Here is a 19,865-nt window from a genome sequence, read left to right as displayed (position 1 = left end):
GGAAAAATTGTGCAAAAAATATTTTTTGCAACTCTTCGTGGTGGCTAAGAATTAGGAATCAAAGGAATGTCCATCAATTGAGGAATGACTGAAGAAGCTGTGGTATATAATTGTAGTGGAATGGTATTGTGCTATAGGAAATGACAAGCAGGATGATCCCAGAAAAATCTGGAAAGACTCATATGAACTGATGTATAGTGAAGTGAACAGAACTGGGAGGACATTGTGCATAGTGAAAGTAGTATTGTTCAATGAGCAATTATGAATGACATCTTCTCTCAGTAATACAATGATCCAAGACAATCCCAAGGGACTAATGATGAAGCATACTACACACTCCCATAGAAAGAAATGATAAAAAGAGCACTTGTAGACTGAACATATATAACCTATATCAGATTGGTTGCTGTCTTGTGGAGAGGGGAGAAAAGGTAGGGAGGGAGAAAATTTTGGAACTCAACATCTTATGAAAATGAATGTTGAAAACTACCTTTACATGTAACTGGAAAAAAATAAAATAAATATTTGTTGCATTGAAAAAAAATTCTTAGGCAAAAAGGGGTTATGAATGAAAAAAGTTTAAGAAACCCAGTATAGAGTACCAGAGAAGAGGGAGAAGGATAATATTCTTAGCAGGGGCCTAGCTGCAGGTGCCAGGGGGTTGGGACATTCCACAGTTTTATAAGGTAACTTTTTTGCATAAGAACTGAAAGTTTAAAGGAAAAACTTGGGAATATCCCAAGGGAAAGTTGAATATTTACAAAGTAGCCAGAGGCTTGAGGGGGTGGGGGGGGTAGTACTATGGTAACCTCTGGTCAGCCTCAGGTAATTCATGGGTCTGGGAATGGGGTCAAGGTCAGCTTCAGTCAGCTCATAATCAGCTGCATTCAACATCACATTACTTAAGGTTGGTGTGTTTCAGGCACTCTTCTTACATATACAGATATAAAAGTATTAGTAAGATACTGTAGTAATTCACAAAGTAACAATAGATACTTCATAGTTTGTCTATAACTTAGCCCAATAGATCCTACCAGGTACATTTTCCAGGAAACTCAAATGCTTAAGGCAATTCTGTCCCGACCAAACTGAGATGTCCAGTGTCCTTGGTTAATTAAACATTTATTAGGACATTTAGATTTGGAAAATTGTGCTCAGAAATCAATGAATTGTGCATGCCTATCCAGGGGGACCTCATTAGCACTGACCATGGAAGTCTATTCAAATTATCTGCCAGACCGGCTACTGTTTCAAAGCTTTTGAATTATTGTGTGCCATGCCCTATGTCTCACTTCATTAACTTTTATTTAGATTTCTGATATAGAAAGTAATGAGCAGATTCACCTTTGCCTTTAAATCTCTAAAGCATTTATTAGAAATCCCAAAAGATAAATATATGTATGCATTATTTCATTTACCAAGACTTTTATGAACTGATGCAGATTGATTTAAGTAGAACTAGAAGAACAATTTACCCCATGATCACAATAAAGTAAAAGAAAACAACAGTGAAAGACTTTGGAACTATGGTCAGTGACCTGAATCAATGACTGAAACATGGAACAGTGACCAATCATGACTTCAGGAACTGCCACAAGTAAACAATGTTTCCCACGTTTTAGTAGTGCAGTGGTGAACAAGGGTGTGGTATGAGGCATATATTTTCATATGTTGACGTTGCATTGATTTGTTTTGCTTGACTGTTTCTTACAAGGGAAGTTATTGGAGGCGGGGAGTGGGAAGGCAGTGAGAAGTAACAATGATTTTTTAAAAAAAAGACCATTAAGGGGGCAGCTAGGTGGTGCAATGGATAGAGCACTGGCCCTGGATTCAGGAGGACCTGAGTTCAAATCCAGCCTCAGACACTTGACACTTACTAGCTGTGTGACCCTGGGCAAGTCACTTAACCCTCATTGCCCGCAAAAAAAAACCCAACATTAAACATTAAATATAAATAAATAAATCAGTCTTGGCCAACTCTTCTTGACCCCATTTGGGGTTTTCTTGGGAAAGATAATAAAGTTCTCTGCAAACTTTAAAAAAAAAAAGCTCATGGGTACATTGTAATGTAATTCCTCTTGGGACTTTTCCCCCAGGACTATTTATGCTGAATATTGCTATTTTGTGAATTCAAGACCCAATACAACTTATCCCCACATCTTCAGGGCAGAAAGGCACAGCCCCAAAAGGTGCCTATGTTTGTCCTGTCTAGCAAAAGCTCAAGTTACAGCTATACCACTTCACATTTCTGACTGTGTGGGTTTCATTCCTATTGTTTACCTAAAAGACTCAAAACTTCACAAGTGAACATTCCCTGTTGGCAAATGCCTTAGCTCCACTTTCAGAATCTGAGTGCATTGATTGACTCAATTGATGGGGTTCAATGAAGGGCACTGGTCAGACTCTAAGGCAGGAAGTCCTGCTACAGAAGGTTATGGGAATGGAGCATTCTGACCTTTACTAATCCTCTGCTCCCTGAATACTTCAAAGCAAGAGAGCCCTGAAGATCCCAGGGTCAGGCTCTCCTTGAAGTATTAGATGGAGAGGAAGGACAGTGAAGGTATAAACAATTCAAAGAAATCACAAGCATTTTTTTAAAAAATGCTGTAGGATTTGTTCTCCACAGAGATAAACGTGAAATGAATTGTCCCCATTTCAGGTCATGTGATCCTATGCATGATGGTTCCCATCATGAAGTTCCCATTCATTCCATTTGCAGGCTAGATGCCAAAGGCCAAAGTTAACTCCCTAGAAATCAGTGGAATTGGAATGAGCTGGAGAGAGGAATGTGGCATTGATATTTTAGGTGTTTAATGGATTTGTCAGAGGGTCTGGGTTTGTTTGCAAAGGGCAGACCCATCGCAGAAAGATGTTTGTAATTGTATGTGTGGGCTTTGGATATGAATATTAATGCAATCGAATGATACCCCATTCTCTAAAGCATTATTTGTGCATTTTATTTGCTGTTTAGAGGAACACTGATGCTGGTACTTTGGGTCTTTGCTGCATATAAAGTACCTATTTAAAAAGCTCATTTGAAGGGAATATTTCATTCTAGTTTTTGTTGCACTTGGCCTGTTTCTCTGTGCCTTTAAGAAAGGCTTTGATTTTAGCGGGGAGGGGGGGGGGGGAGGGAATAAAGGAGCTGCCTCTTGAGGAGATAGCACAGAAGTCATTCAAGATTCAGCACAGGGTCTATCCAACAGAGACCTACCCACAGGTTAAGCTCATGTCCTTGGCTTTTATTAATTGCTATGGCAAATGCAAGTCTTTGGGGTTAGGAAGAGGGGAAGACTGTCCCCTCCCCAAATCACCCCCCCCCTTATTTTGATTACATGTCTTGGTGATTGATGATGCAGGCCCATTGAAATCCTTGCTAGCTGCCTAGTGTTCCCTGGCAGTTGGGGAGGGAGGGTGTCTGTCCCTGAAATGCTAGCTCTTGTGAACCAGTTTGGGCTGGTTCAAGGCCTCCCGGCACAAAGCAATAAATAGATCAATTTGATTTGAGTTATCTCAGAGTTTGTGTGAAACTCTCAGAGAAAATACAGAACTACATAGAGGGCTGTGCTCAGACATAATCCTCTTCCATTCTCAGCCCAGATTTCTGCAGAACTGGGAAAAACAGAAAGAGAATGCCTCCCCACCATGCATCCAGTAACCCATGTTGGGGGGTCCTGGAGAGCTTGGAGCCCACTTACACTTCACTGGGTTCCAGTGTTTTCCTTGAGGCATTTGTGAACAGAGTGCAGAATTACAGGATTGGCTCTTTAGGGCTGGAGGGGGCCCTCAGAGGCCATCATTTTAAGCATCTAGGTGGTCTAATAAATAGGTTGGATGTGAAATCAAGAAGATTTATGTTCAAATCCTGCCTCAGATACCATCTGTGTGACCTTGGGCAAGTCTCTTAAACTCTGCCTCAGTTTCCTTATCTCCAAAATGGGGATAGTAGCATAAAATTATTGTGAGGCTTTAATGAGATAACACACAAAGCACTTTGCGAACCTCAAAGTACTATATAAATTATCTTATCCAACCCGCTCATTTTACAGCTGAGGCAACTGAATTCTAGGGAAGATAAGTTGTTTGCCCAAGGTCACACCAGAAGTATCAGACATGGGATTTGAACTTAGCCTGTTGACTCCCAAAGCCCACTTTTCCCACTGTAGCGTACTGTTTCAAGGAGGTTTGTAGATGCTCTTTATGACTCACCTAGAGCATGATGAAATTTCATTTTACCTTTAGACCCCCTTGGGGAGAAGAATCTAAAGGTAGAGGGAGTGCCCACAGGGGCTGAAAAGTGCAGTGGTGAGATCTGGTGTTTCTTGTGCTGGAGATTAAGGGGAAGGGAAACTGGGAATGAGGATCTAGGCAACTGGGGTCCACCCACAACATAATAATAATGATAAATAACAGATAGCATTTACTACATGCTAAGTATTTTACAAATATTATCCCAAGAATAATACCACAATAACAACCAGCAATTTTTGTTGTTCAGTGATGTTTAACTCTTTATGATCCCATTTAGGATTATTAGGGTGATTTTCCATTTTCTTCTCCAACTCATTTTACAGATGACAAACTGAGCCAGAGTTAAGTGACTTGTCCAGGGTCACACTGCTAGTATCTGAGGACAGATTTGAACATATGAAGAAGAGTTTTCATGATTCTAAACCCAGTGCTCTATCCCCTGCACCACCTAACTGTCTTGGGAAGCACATCAGGACAAGTCTTCAGAAAATACATCTTCAAGAAACTCTAATAGTTTCAGAAAATATTCAAGGAAATTAATTCTTCTCTTATTGCAATCATCACATGTACTCTCGGGTCATGGTTACTGCTGTATAATTCATATCTTCCTTGTTAGATTGCTCCTTGAGCATTTACCAACAGATAAGTGGTCAGAGAATATGAACAAACAGTTCTCAAATGAAGAATTGTAAAGGATTTACAACCACATAAAAGAATGCTTCAAATCCAAATAAGAGAAATGAAAACAACCTTGAGGCTTTACCCAACACCTAGCATATTGGAAAAGATGACAAAAGATGGGAATTGTCCATGCTGGAGGGCTTGTGAAAAGACAGGCACACCAAAATAATATTGATGAAGCTGTGAATTAGTACAACCATTATGGAAATTGTTATGAAGGAAATCAGTGGAGGTTTGGGGTAGGGGTTCTTAGGAATTCCTCTTTAAAGAATTATGCCCAGGGGTGGCTAGGTGGCGCGGTGGATAAAGCACCGACCCTGGATTCAGGAGTACCTGAGTTCAAATCCGGCCTCAGACACTTGACACTTACTAGCTGTGTGACCCTGGGCAAGTCACTTAACCCCCATTGCCCTGCAAAAAAAAAAAAAAAAATTATGCCCGCTTGCACACAAATCCAATTAGAATCAAATAAAATTTTATTTTGGTACCAGGGAAAGGAAACCAAGAAAAGTCCTCGGATTTCTTCTCATGGGGAAAAGGCATGACACAGAGGCATGGTTCTCTGAGATATCTTTCTTCTCGAGCAGAAGACAGGCAGATACTTTTATAGAGAACCAATGGTGGTCCGGTGGGTGATCATCTGACTGGAAAGTTCCCTTATTGGGGGAGGATCATCCCCCACTGGTGGTGGTGGGCAGAAGTTCTGGGAGAGGCAGCTCTGATCTCTTAAGCCATCGCTGTCCCCCTCAGGCCACCAAGGTAGCAGATAATCTTATCTCCCGGAGGGGTGGGGGAGACTGGAATGAAGGGTGGTGGTCCTAGAGCTAACTCAGTCCAGATAGGGTGCCACTTATCTCTTTAGGTGTATCTGTCCTTTGGTTTAGTTTGGTTTAGAAACTTTGGAGAAGTTTCCTTGATTTCCCCCAGAAAGCTTCTGAGGCACCTACCCTAGGCGTATAACAGAATTATGCTAATAAAGTGGCTAAAATGTCCATACCCATTGACCCAAAGATTCCACTGCTAGATGTACAACCCAACAAAAAAGTTTCCAGACACCAAAATATTCATAGGAGTGCTTTTTGCAGCAGGTATGAACAAGAAATAAATTAGATGGCCATCAACTTAGGAGATATCTTTAAATATGTATGTGTATGTATATGTGTGTATATATATATATATGTATGTATGTATGTGTGTATATATATATATATATATAATTCTCCCCCAAATTACATGTTATAATAATTTTTAATCTTTTTCATTAAAGTTAAAGTTCGAAATTCTATCTCTCCCTCCCCTCTACCCTTCCTGAGTTGGTAAGTAATCAGATATGGGTTAAACATATGCAATCATGTAAAACATTACCATATTAGTCATTTTGAATAAGAAAATTCAAAAGAAAAAGAATGAAAGAGAGTGAAAAATAGCATGCTTCATTCTATATTCAAACGATATCAGTTCTTTCTCTGGAGGGGGATAGTATACTTCATCATTAGTCCTTTGGGATTAGTTTGGATCATTGTATTGCAGAGAATAACTAAAGTCACTTACAATTCTTTATGAAACAATATTTCCGTTACTGTATACAACATTCTCCTGGTTCTGTCCACTTCACTTTGCATCTGTTAAGCCTGTCTAGGTTTTTCTGAAATCATCCTGCTTGTCATGTCTTATAGCACAATAATATTCCATCACAATCATATACCACAGCTTGTTCAGCCATTCCCCAATTGATGGGCATCCCTTTGATTTCCAATTCTTAGCCACCACAAAAAGAGATCTTATGTTTTTATACAAATAGGTCCTTTTCTCCTCCCTTTTTTGATATCTTTGGGATATAAACCTAGCAGTGGTATTATTGTGGGATGAGGGACCCTAAGAAACCCAAAGACCCCAACCCAGAGAAATCCTTAAACTATCTCAAGGGAAAAGCAGCTTTGCCTTCCACTTCGGGAATGTGGTGTGGCCAAACACAAAGACCCTGGTTTGCAAGGAACAAAGATAATGTATTGATATGGATGGATGGTATTCATCCTCCACTCACTTCTTCTCAGTTGTTTCTCTTCCCAGTTGTTTTGCTCCTCCCTGTTGCTTTGCATCCCCTCCCAGTTGCTTTGTATCCCCTCCCAGTTGCTTTGCATTCCTCTCCCAGGTGTTTTGACAGCTTTTGTTTGTAAACACACAAAAAGACCAGCTCTTCTCTTACTCATTGAGACAGTCTCCATAGTGATTCTGTCTCCTGGCCATATATTCCTCTCTCCTAATAATATTTTTTTGTTTGTTTTACAAGAGTCACTATGAGCCTCTAATTCTCTGGGTGAGCTAGCCCTTTGATCCAGGTTGCAGGTCCCCTGGGTGACCTAAAAGGTCTTCAAAATGTATACTAGCTCAAGATATATGGTCCTATGATGCCTTCTTCAAATAAGAAACTTTGTGCTCAAATGTATTATCTGAAGTTAATCAAAAAGTTAGTGTCAGAGGTAGAATGGAAACATCTCTGGATTCTTAGTCCAGTGTTTTTTCTTTTATACCATAAATGTTCTCCCCTTTCTCAAAATTCACTTTTGAATTTAAAAATGGTTCTGGTGTCAAGCAAACAGAGATTCACTTAAATACTCACATAATCAGAACATGGCAGATTTTCTTCAAACATCCTCTAATCCTGAAGCAACTTCTAACTCATCATTAAATTAATATTTCTACAACCCATATATATATATATATATATATCTCACAGCCACACATACACACACACACACAAACTTACGTGCCAGAGAAAGGGCCTATTTAGAATACTGATGTCATAGGGAGAAGGTTCATGTCAACCCAGCATGAACCAAAGGCATATGGTAGAAATATTGAAGCAAGAGAGACAGACACAGGTTTTTCCATTTTTTCTTTGCTTCCAAATTTTCTGTTCTGATTATAACAAATTGAAAGTGTCTATCTGATTTTTTTTTTTTAAGAAACCCAATTAAGGACTTATTTTGGTTAGGTTAAAAAAAGTTTCTGAGACATAAATGATGCTGTTTATCTAACTGAAAATACCTGTCATCAGGGATTTGGTGGGGGTTTTGGGGAAGATGAAGAGTTGGGGAAAGCTTTGGTGGGTTTGATTATTTAGAAAGGCCTGCAAAGCCAACCAAACCAATTGCAAATGCAGTTGTTAACCTGGTTTACTGATTTGATGATGCTGGGTTTTAAATAAAGGACCTCAGCAGCTGTTGCCTGTGCTTCATCAGACACCGAGGAGAGGGCAGATGAAGCAATAACTCACAGGCTGTGGTGGATTTAAGGAGGTGCTGGGGAGCCATTATCACTGCTTTAAAAATGTGCATAGAGGATAAGTGCTGAGGCCTCAGAAACAGCAACAAATCAGGAGCAGGTTCACATCCGACTGCACATGTGGGTCGAGACAACCTCCCCCTCAAGCACGCAGGGCAAATGAATGTACCACAAGAGTTACGGACTTGGCAGCTGGAAAAAAAATGTCCTGTTTCGGAACACCAGCTGCTAGGGTGGGGGGGGAGTGTAACCATGCTGGAGACTCCCTCTGGCTAAAGGGGATGGTACTTTGGATCAGTCAGTGCTGGATGGTGGAGATGTTTTTACTTCTAGGTCTAGGATGAAATCGGGTCAGGGTAGGCTCACTAGGAAAAATCAAGGGGAAGAAAAAAAGAGAAAAGGTCTGGAGTTTGGTGCCCATTGGCCAAAGATTTTCTAAGAATACAATCCTGGAAAAAAAAAAAGAAGAAGAATCTCATTGTGCCATAATGAATAAAAAGTTGTCAAATCCCAGGTTCAAGTCTCCTGCCTCTGACATGCTGGCTGTGTGACCCTGAGCAAATCAACTAACCTTAGAGCACTCTAAAACCAGGGCTTTTTAAACTTCTTCCACTTTTTGCCTGAGAAATTTTTACGTGACCCCAGGGAACATAGGTATATAAAATAAATATGCATAACCTTTTACTATTGCCAAATTTTTTACAACCCCAATATTCAGTTACATGACAGTATAGAGGGTCTTGACCCACAGTTTAAGAAGCTAGGCTCTAAACAACTCAAGTTGCAGAAAAATGGCAGACTTGCATTGGTAAAGTGAGTTTCTTTACCCAGAAGCTCTCTTAAAACCCTATATATTTGTATAATGCTTTAGCACACACTATTATTTTAGTTATTGCCACTACTAGTCTTAACAGGAGTTGGCACTGGGATTGGAGAAGACTTGGTTTTAAATCCAGAGTATGCTACTACTGAGAACACTGAGGCTGAGAGAGCTTGCTTCAATCTTCTCCAAAAAGTTTTATGAGGGCATATATCCAAAGACCCTTATAGTAAAAAGGTGATATAGCACATCAGCATTGCAAAATAAGCATTCTTGATGTCCTCCCTACCTAGCTCATTTAAATGGGAGCTCCGGGGTCAAGATCTCAGAAATTAGAGAGAAGCTGAGTGATGCCTTTGACTTGTTTTAAAAAAAAAAACCCACAACTCTATGGAAGTCTTTAGAATGTGCCATGTTATTGTGATTTTCTTCTTGAGAAATAACACAGGCCAAGGCAATGCCTTCTTTGTATCTATCTAGCCTCTAGGTTTGACTGTGTATTCTTCAGGAGTCTGTGTAAGCTCAAAATAAATCAGTGGATTGTCATCACAGGCTAAAAGGTCCTCCATGAGAGTTACTAATGAAATTCAGCAACAGAAAGTTATTTAAAAGGGCTGAATATTGTGGCTGGAAATGATCTCACATGCTATTCAGATGTCACAGAATTCTAGAATTGGAATTGTGATGAAGCCAAGTAGATACTGTGAAGGGCAACACAATATAGTCCACAGAGAAGTCAGCTGACTTGAATTCTACTCCTGGTTTTGCCACTAACTAGTTGTGTGACCCCAATTGGGCCTTATTTTCCTAATTTGTAGTAAAATGAGGGGATACAACTAGGTCCCATTCAGTACTATTATTAGATAATAGGGATTTAGTAAATGGCCAGATCACTCAAGATGGAGGCATCCACGAGGGAATTTCTAGGTACCTGCTTCTGAAAGACAGGATGCCTTGGAACAGGAGTGGATATTCTGTATGGACTACCTTGGCATTGGGAGCAGTCTCTTTCCATTGGCTGCATAGCTGAAATGACCTCTTCTTTAAAACTACCATGGGTGAAGGATTAACTCAGAGTATATGACACCATACAGTAAAGAAGGCTGAGAGAAGGTCTGAAGGTCACCATCTTCCCTTCCCCATAAACATTGTGAACCTGAAAAATGATCCTGGGGGTTTGGTCTGTTTCATTTGACCTTTTCAGTTCTTGGTGCAGGGAGTGGAGTCTCAGACCCAGAAACTTGAGAAATGGAGACCCTGGAGCTCAAGATTCTAGGGTGAATTTTCAGCCAGTCTAGTAGGGAAGCCTGGTGAAGCTAGGGTCATGGGATGCAAACCCAGGGGAAAACTCTGAAGTTGAGTTTGGTGGGACTGATGCTATATAGGAAATGAGTAAAGCTGTGAATATTCCCACCCCTTCCTTCCAAAGAGACTGAGGTAGTATTGGGGGGTGGGGGGAGCAGTGTAAATGGGGTGGGATAGGGCAGGGATTATGGCCTGGAAATGTTTGTATGTTTGTGCTTGATATACCTTTTAAAGTAAATATCCTTTGTAAAAAAACCAAATGTACTGGCAAGTAGTTAAAGCATATTGCGGGTTTTGGACCCCTAAAATTGGGGGAACATGATCAGTGAGCTCTAAGCAGTGGCAGAGAAGATAGACCTTCTTCAAATCCCTCAGGGTACTAAAGAATCCCAGAAGGAGGAGTGGAAAATAGACCTGGTCCTCAGATAGTGGGACCAGAGTAAGCACAGCTACAAATCAAGTCATAGGCAGAAGAGAGCACTGGAATCAGAAGACTTGGTTTCAAATCCCAGTTTTGCCACTTACCATCTATATGGTCTTGAACAATTCACTTTATATCTTTGGGCCTCAGTTTCCTCATAGTTAAAAGGGTTAGACTAGAAGTCCTTTCTAGCTCAAAATCAATCACTCCATAATGCTAAACATTCACCAATTACCTACCGTGTGCCAGACACTGCATTAGGCACTCGAGATACAAAGTCAAAAATAAAAGGGGCTCTGCCCTCAAGAATCTTGCTTTCCACATGGGAGAAACAACATATTCGTATATAAACATAATATGTTTAATGTGATTGTACATATATAACCTATATCAGATTGCTTGCCATCTTGGGGAGCGGGGAGGGAAGGGAAGGAGGGAGAAAAATTTGAAACTAGAAATCTTATAAAAACAAATGTTGAAAACCATCTCTACATGTAACTGAAAAATAATAAAATACTTTTATGGAAAAAAAGGGGAAAAAAAAAGTAAGTTGGGTCCATGTTGTAAAGAGCTTTAAATGCCAGAAACTACTAGTAGGCACAGTGAGTAAGAGCAATGGACTTGGAGTCAGGAAGACCTGAATCTAACTCCTCCCTCAAACACTAGCTTTATGACTCTGGACAAGTCACTTAACTGCTCTCTACCTCAGTTTCCTTATCTGTAAAATGGGGATAATAATAGTACATACCTTCTGGTATTTTGTGAGGATCAAATGAAATGATATTTGTAAAGTGTTTTGCAGACCTTAAAGCAATCTGTAAATACTGGCTATTAACATATTATATTATTATTTGGCTATATTATATTATAATATTTGATCCTAGAAATAATAGGAAGCCAATGAAGTTTACATGATTCTGTGACTTCAGTGGTAAGATTTCAACCTAAGTTTCCGAACCAATGTTCTTTCCAGTGTACCATCTTGCTGCCTCTTGCAGGCTAGCAAGAGTTTGATCATGCTGTTTCAAGAGAATTAACTGGAGTGTTAACATAAGATGTGTATACAGAAAGATGGATGGATGGATGGATGGGTAGATAGATATAAATGTGGATATGTATTGAGAGAAATGATTATTAATAACCAATGATTTTGGGATATCCAGAGTTCTCCCCTTTTTTCTAAAGTCCTCATTTCAAGGTTCAGCTTTTGAAGGACAGAACTGATGATAGTAGATAGGATTAACAGTTTCCTCAATCTAGGTACTGCCACCCCACCCAGCCTTACAAGGAATATAATCTAAGGTGAAATTCTAGGCTCATTGTGTTCTGCTCAGGGTTGGGTGGGGGAACAGAGATCCTTTATCTATGTTTCTTGAGGCTGAAGGTGATTTAGAAATAAAATAATCAAAATTACATTTCCCCCAATCCCCATTAGAATTTGTCTACCTCTTACTGTAATATCCATTCTTTTTCACTGTTAACCAAACAACGTTGATTACCACCCTCATGAGTATTCCATTCTTCCAAGGGCATATAAACTGTAAACCCACTGCCATGATTCATCTTTGGTCCAAGAGAAATGACAAAATGACCATTCCTTTTATTAATAAAATGCTAGCATTAGTAACATAATGGTTAATTACCCAGAAACTATGTCTCTCAAATTTTTTAAACCTCACTGTATGTATATGTGTACATATTTGTGTATATGTATATATGCATATATTTATATACATATAATTTTAAAATATTTATTAAATATGAGTTGGCATAGTCTAGCCACGAAGTGAAAAGGGTAAGGAAGTAGGGGAAATAAGTTTCCCATGTGATTCTCCCACTAGGAAAAGGGGTGCACATCTTGAAGACTCTAAGCGACAAGACCACATTTAAAAAACCAAGTCCAGCCAAGCATTCAAGGAGCCAGGCAAGCCTAGGGGGAAAGGCATTAAGAAACAAAGTGCAGCTACTCTTTTTTGCTGTTTAAATCATTATATATTAGCAACCAATCTTGCTGTTGGCCAACTCTCAGAAATGGCATATGGCCAATAAAAGGTTCGGGTAGAGTTTTCCATCTGTTGTTTGACTCATTCATGGCTTCCACTTGTACCACTCAGTGTCAAAATAGCTTGTATTTCAGACTCCTTTCATGAACAGTATGCCAACCATTAAATGGGCATTATATTAAGCCACCGAACAGCAAAAAGACTCGCATGAAATCCTACCCATTGAGATATGCGTTACTTGAAATCGGTCTTCTCTATTCTGTATTGCCTGCCCGTGTGTAAATGAAGGAAAGGTAGATGTACTGAAATGGGTGAGGTCTTTGGAAGACGCTAAGAATCGAGGACCCATTATCCCATTAGTTTCTGCAGATGGAGGCTTCTTGAAAAGTCCTCTGGACAAGCAGCAAACAATTCAAAAAAGGTAACTTCACTCTGTGGGCTCATTAAAAACCAGGGCCAAATGCTGAGAAGCTGGCAGGGGCTGGTGGCTCAGTCCTGGTAATTATATCCATCCACTCATTAAAATGCAAAGAGGAGAGATTTATTTTCCTGGCTCTAGATTCGTCATTTCATCACCTTTGCAATAGGAATTGCCTGCAAGTGGGAGAAGGGGGTTAATGGTGGGGGCAGGGGGGTATGTGTGTGTGTGTGTGGGGGGGGGAGCCTGTCTAGCTCTCTCCAGTTTTCACACATACCCTTACGAGCTCTATGAAAATGCCATTCACCAGCAACATCCTGCAGCAAGCAAGATGCCTGTAATAAATCTCCAAAGATCCCAATTGCACCCCGCTCAGCAATGGGGCACTGGGGGACATTTGTTTACCCCCAAACTTGGAATTGGAAGTTCTTTGGGTAATCAAAGACATAAAGATTGATTCTAGCCTGGTTCTGACATTGTGCTTTTTTAAGGGGAAGAGGAGGGGCTGGAGAGAAGGGGGACCAGTGATTTATTTATTTGTTTGTTTGTTTATTTATTTATTTATTTTAAAGTAAGGAAATGGAGACGGCTCTGAATCTCAGTTCCATTTGAATCCACAGAGGCGGTAGCAGCAGAAATAAATAAAAAAGCTGAACAAAGATGTGTTACATTTGTTGGTTTGGTTTTTTCTTTTCCTTTTTTATGCCTGATGGCATTTTTTTTTTGACTGCTCTGCACCTGTCAGAAATATACTGCCAGAGGCAAAAAGGGAATGATGTGGATCAGACTTCAAAGGAATCCACTGTTGGTACTGACTCCTGCTCAGATTTTGCTGTCTGAAGAGGTGGGGGCTGGGGGTGACGGGAGGATCCAAGGAAGGAAGAGGAGATTCATTGAAGTGCTACTGCATAGGAATGCAACAATAAATAAACTCCTCAGCACCTTGGCAAGGCAAGGAGGCTCTACAAATTAACAACAAGGAATTTATTTGCACAGAAATGGGCTCTGAATCCTGATTGGCAACAAGGATTTATGAGCTACTGGGGTTTGCAATGAAACAAAGGGCTAAGGAACCAGTGGACCAGTGGCATTTGGGAATGTGGCAAGAAGTGCCAAACTCTTTTCAGATGTACTGGGGTTGGCAAAATCTCAGTCTGAATGGAGAAAGGCTCTTTAGGGAACATATACATATATAGATATAAAATGTGTGTGTGTGTGTATATACACATATATATTTAAACTTTTAACCATATTATTTAAGGGGAAATTTAATCTGTTTCTGACTCATTTATACACTAACTCACAAACACACGAGTTGTTTGAGACTGCTGTTGAACGGCCAATACATTGGAGGCTGTTTTGGAAATGTCATTGAACCAGGAACAGGTTTTCTAGACCTTAGACCCTTCAGCATCTTCTTGGATAGGTGCCAATAGAAAGGGTTAAAGATTATTCTCTCAGGTGTCAATTTTTCTTTTAAAAATAAACCATGGGGAGCAGCTATGTGGCACAGTCGATAAAGCATTGGCCCTGGATTCAGGAGGACCTGAGTTCAAATCCGGCCTCAGACACTTGACACTTACTAGCTCTGTGACCCTGGGCAAGTCACTTAACCCTCATTGCCCCACAAAAAACAAAACAAAACAAAAAACCCACACATATATATGTGTTCACATACACACACACACACACACACACACACACCATATTAAAACTATAAAAAAGAAATGAAGATGGTTTTCCTCAAAGTTAAATGAAATGGGATTCTCAAGAGGTTCAAGCTCATTCTTTGAGTAGAGATCTCATGTCATTCAAATGGAATATCATATCTAGCTGTGTGACCCTGAGCAAGTCACTTAACCCTCATTGCCCTGCAAAACAAACAAACAAAGGAACAAACAAATGGAATATCATAAAAGACAGTAAAGTTCATTCTCACCTTTCCATTAAACTGTAACCCCTCAGTCAAGGACTGCTTGTTTGTAGATAAAAATTCAATAAATATTTACTAAGTCTACTATGTATTCTAGATAGATGTTGGGGATTCAAAGATAATTGACTTACCCAAAGTCACATAGCTATAGCTTCAAGTCCCTACTTCCTGCTTCTGTCAAATCATATAAGTACATCCACCAGTCTGAAATAATATGGGCAACATCTTCAAGTAAGATTATGTCCCATATTCATAAAATGGGAATTTGTCAACCCAGTTCAAGAAGAAGAAAAAAGAAACCACCTTGATATGTTCAAGCTTCTGATTCATTCATGATTATTTAATCACTAATTAAACATGAGCTTTTAATACTTTAAGGATCTGTTATTTTATCGGCATGATAACTATCCTACCCTATCCCTGCCCCACACCTTAGTAAGAAGTTTCATGAATCTAAGCAAACTAAAAAAAAGAAAAAAAAAGTCATCATATGGTGGTCCAAGCTCTGGTGATAAGCTTCTATACTTTTGGCTAGGCCAGTCCTCAGGGGAAAGATATCTCGCTTGGCACCAAGCCAATGTGTGAAGCCTTTCTTTTGGTATAGACTTCAAGAATTCAGGGTCACCACCCAACCATAATGAGACCTTAGAGGGGAATTTGAGTGGAGAGATAATATATACACACTGCTCCCATAATCAAATATATAACCGCTGGGGTTTGAATTTCAAGTCACTTATTCCTTATACATTTCCTCAAGGCTTTATTGAAGTTTAGTAGGAACATAGCAAAGGGTATCAATTAGATCAAATACAGTGTACAAAGAGTATACAAGCCTAATTGCTCTCTTATTCACTTTATTTGAGAGAAGCCTGCTGAGACCCAGATCACAGCTCTTGACCTTGAGGCCAACACGTGGCAAGGGCTTTTAAAATATAAAATGAAGTCCTCGACTGAAAAATTCAATGGCAACAAAAGATAAGAGCTAGGACTGGAAATGAAATGTTTTCCCAAACTCAAAATGCTAATTTGTCTTGGAATTTGAATGGTTGAATTGATCTTTCTCAGCTTTCAAAGGCTGTTCTATTCCCATTTCTTCCATAAGGATTTCCTCAATGATTTCAATTCACATTGATCTCTCTCTCTCTCTCCTCTAGGACTTGTGGTCTCTACAACATAACTTTTCACTTTATTAAATATTAATATTGATAGCTAGTTGGCACAGTGGATAGAGTGCCAGGCCTAGAGTCAAGAAGACTCCTCTTCCTGAGTTCAAATCCAGCATCAGACACTTACTAGCTGTGTTGACTCTGGACAAATCACTTAACCCTGTTTCCCTCAGTTTCTTCATCCGTAATAGGAGCTGGAAAAAGAAATGGGACCCACTCTAGTATCTTTGCCAAGAAAATCCTTCATGGGATCCTGAAGAGTTATGACTGAAACAACTGAACAACAAAATATTAATATTAATATTAATAATAACATTAGATAGCATTTGCATGGCATTTTAAGATATGTAAAGTGTTTTTACAAATACAACCTCATTTTGTCCTCACTATAATCCTAGAGGTAGGTGCTATTATTATTATTATTCATATGTTACAAATGAGAAAACTGAGGCTGGAGGAGATTAAATGACTTCCCCAAAATCACACATTTGAAGTAAGCATCCAAGGTCTTCCTGATTCCAGGTCTAATGATTAATAATAACATTTACATAATGTGTACTATGTGCCAGGCCCTATGCTAAGAGCTTTACAAATATCTCATTTGATCTTCAAAACAACCCTGGGAAGTAGGTACTATTATTATCCCCATTTTACAGATGAAGAAACTGAGGTAAGCAGCACTTAAGTGATTTGCCCTGAGTCACAAAGCTAGTTAAGTGTCTAAGGCCGTTTTTTGAACTCAGGTCTTCCTGACTCCAGGTCCAGCACTCTATGCTCTATGGCGCCACCTAGCTGACACTAAATGCATAGAAATGTTGCATTATTCTCTAATTGTGCTTTGTGCATGTCATATCCCAAGGTGGGGACCCAATTGACCAGACCCAGCTAGGTAACCCTTCTCCTCCTCCTCCTCCTCCTCCTCCTATTCCTCCTCCTATTCCTCTTGTCCTCTCTTCCTCTTCCTCCTTTTCCTCCTCTCCTCTTCTTTGTCTTCCTCCTCCTTGTCCAGGGCCATTTTCAGAAGTCCAGATAGATAGATAGATAGATAGATAGATAGATAGATAGATAGATAGATAGATAGATAGATAGATAGGTATGTTGGTGACCTTGCACAGCTCTGGTTCACTTAAATCCAATTCACTGCAAGTCATGAGATCATCGTGACATCATGGTCCTCTTCAAGAAGGAAAGACAAAACAATCCCCAGGGGGACTATAATCTCTTCATTGGAAATAATGTTTTATATTTTACTTTTGTGCCTAGCCCAGTCCTGGGCAGGTAGTGGCTACTCAAGCACAGACTTCTAGAGGCTATTTAGTAGAACTTTCTCTGCACTTTAGGAATCCCCATCACAACATCCTTGACAAACCCATCAAATCCCCTGATGCCCACCAAAAGTGAGCCTAGCTGTGTATCCCTCACTCTATGCCCACTGGCTATTTTTTCCTCAGACATGACAATCCATCCCCCATCTCTGTGCCTCTGTATCTGTCACCCCCTGTGGCAGGAATGTGCTCCCTCCTCACATCCGCTTCAGAGAATTTCCCATGCTCACCTTGTAGCTCAAACATTACCTTCTGCATGAAGGTTTCCCTGATCCCTACCCTAACCCTGCTTCCTTCACTAACTAACTTGTATTGACCTACATTTATATTCATCTTTCTTTATTCTGTATTTGCTTGTATATGTTCATGTCATCTCTCCAGATAGAATGTAAGCTCCTTGGGATTATGGATTGTTTAATCTTTTGTCTTCTTATTCCCCAGGGCCCAGCACAGTGCCTGGCATACCACAGGTGCACGACACATGATTTTTGATTAAATGATTGACTGACCCACACAGGGAAAGTCTCCTGTTTCCTTTTTTTTTCCCAATGCATTCTGGCCACAGCCACATAGTATTCAAGATTCACCTCCCTATACACTTCAGATTCACCTGCCCCCAGAAGCCTCCTCTCTTAGTGTTTGCCTTCTCTGTCACATGAGATCCAATTTGTGAGTTTTAGCAAGTATTACTTACAAGAGACAAAGTAGAGGTTTGTGGGGTTTTTTTTTACAAATATAATAGAATTTACCAAGGGCAGAAAAGGTTAGAGGGTTTTATGAGTTGCACCATAATGACCCTATAAAAACCTGAAAATTCTATACAAGACTATTCCCTTTTACAATCCAATGGTTGTAGTTGGAATAAGCTTCTTCTGGGTAGACTTGGTGGGGCAGAGATCTTATTCCAAGGAAATAGTAGCCCCTACATCTCTCCCTTTTGTTTAATCCCCAAGTTAATTCCCTTCCTCGAGGAAGCCTTAGTGCTGGCCCCAGGTCTGTTCCTTGGAAGAAAAAACCAAATGTCTATCATTCCATTTAATTCTCTGTCCCCATTAATCATTGGTGGGAAAACAAAAAGAAAGAAAAAGAAAAAAAGAACTTCCACAGGTGGTCAATCAATTGATTGAATTTACACAGATTTTTATGTCATTCCTCACTCTTATGCTGTTTAAGGTTTCTTTCAGCAATGTGCATGATGCATCAACATTCCTATGATTGGAAAGGTTTCCAGAGTTCCTTCCCCTCACCATTACCATTGACCTCACTGGTTTGAGGCAGTGTGGTATATAGGAAACAACTGAAATTTGAGCCAGAGGACTGGGTCTTGATTTCCCCAGGATAAACTCAGGACCTTTTTTGGCTGAAATTCAAGCCTTGAGCTACTGGTTCCATTGACATCTTTCTGAGAGAGCCCAGAAGGAGAAAGAAAAATCACAGAGAACCAAAATGCATTGACTTTTCTCATTGGGATCCAGTCCCCTTCTCGGCTACTTGGGGTATAGGCAGGTAGCTTTGATTCACTTGGACTTGTGGTCTCTCTCCAGGCTCCTACAGCATGTGGATTCCCATTCATTCAGAACTGAGGAAATGAGCTGTGTAGGTGTATCATAGGAATGGTCAGAAATGTTTAGGGTTGGTAAGGGGAAGGTACAACATGGCCTAGTGGAAAGAATACTGAACTTTGAGTCAAGAGGTGGGTTCAGATTTCAGTTTTTATATTAATTGTGTGACCTTAAAGAAGTCATTTAAATTCTTCAAGCCTCAGATTCTAGTAAAGTTGGATAATGCCATTTGAATCATCTACATTGCAGCATTGTTGTAAGAAAAATACTTTGGAAAATGTAACTCTCCTGCAAACTCTGACAGTCAGGCAAAGACATGGCCAAGAAAGTAGGGAAGGATGTTATGTTTGTGCCTTTAAGCTAGGGGTAGCTAGGTGGCACAGGGGATAGAGCACAGGACCTGGAGTCAGGAAGATCTGAGTTCAAATCTGACCTCAGTTACTTAGTAGCTAGGCAAGTCATTTGGTTTTCTCATCTGTAAAATGAGGATAATAATAACACCTAACTCACTGGGTTGTTGTGAGGATCAAATGAGATATTTGTAAAGTGCTTAGCATGATGTCTAACACAAAAAATCCAGCCTTTTCTAGAACACTGATCCCTTACCAACCAGGGATCATCCAGTATCCATGCCCAGGGTACCAGTTACCTAGAAAAGAGACAAGCAGCCTCACATATCTTCCCCCAGCTACCTC

The sequence above is a fragment of the Dromiciops gliroides genome, chromosome 2 (assembly GCF_019393635.1).
Source record: "Dromiciops gliroides isolate mDroGli1 chromosome 2, mDroGli1.pri, whole genome shotgun sequence".
NCBI lineage: Eukaryota > Metazoa > Chordata > Mammalia > Microbiotheria > Microbiotheriidae > Dromiciops > Dromiciops gliroides.
This window is presented reverse-complemented; position numbering follows the sequence as displayed.